Genomic DNA, 439 nt, shown 5'->3' on the forward strand with positions numbered 1-439 from the left:
AGAGGACTGCTCAGTCAGCGACGAGAAGTAGTGCTCTCGACTCTCCATCGCCCCCTGCTGGACTGGCTGGGACACAGCATGCCCACACCCCACACCATCAACACCCCCCCCCCCCCCCAAGCAAGTAAACTCGACAGAACTTCACTCTCCCGGCCTGTTTCAGGCGTCTGACTCTGTCTATGCAGGCGGAGGGCCTCCCACAGAATGACTTTACTCTAGTGTTTCAGTTTGAATTGAACTGAATCGCTTGAAAAACCAAAAACAAGGCAACCAGGAGAAGAATTGTGGGGAACTGATTGCCTCACTTTGAGGTGTCGTATGGACAGTGTTGGCCAGGACAGAGAGAACTTCAAATGTCTTCCTAACTTAAACTGTTTTGCACTTTATCAGAATCAGTACCTATGCATACCAAATAATACTCCTTATGACAGTTCAGTCT

General features: G+C 49.4%; 1 pseudogene across 1 annotated transcript in view; it reads left to right on the forward strand.

Annotated features, from left to right (window-relative positions):
- LOC308381370 (TGF-beta receptor type-2-like) overlaps positions 1–31 on the forward strand; it is a 35,552-nt pseudogene extending 35,521 nt beyond the window's left edge. The window contains exon 12 of the transcript XR_013969094.1: positions 1–31. This exon is cut by the window's left edge and continues 152 nt beyond it. The product of XR_013969094.1 is annotated as a TGF-beta receptor type-2-like (transcript).
- Positions 32–439: the final 408 nt, after the last annotated feature.

The sequence above is a fragment of the Sprattus sprattus genome (genome assembly GCF_963457725.1).
Source record: "Sprattus sprattus genome assembly, chromosome: 20".
NCBI classification, from domain to species: Eukaryota; Metazoa; Chordata; class Actinopteri; order Clupeiformes; family Clupeidae; genus Sprattus; species Sprattus sprattus.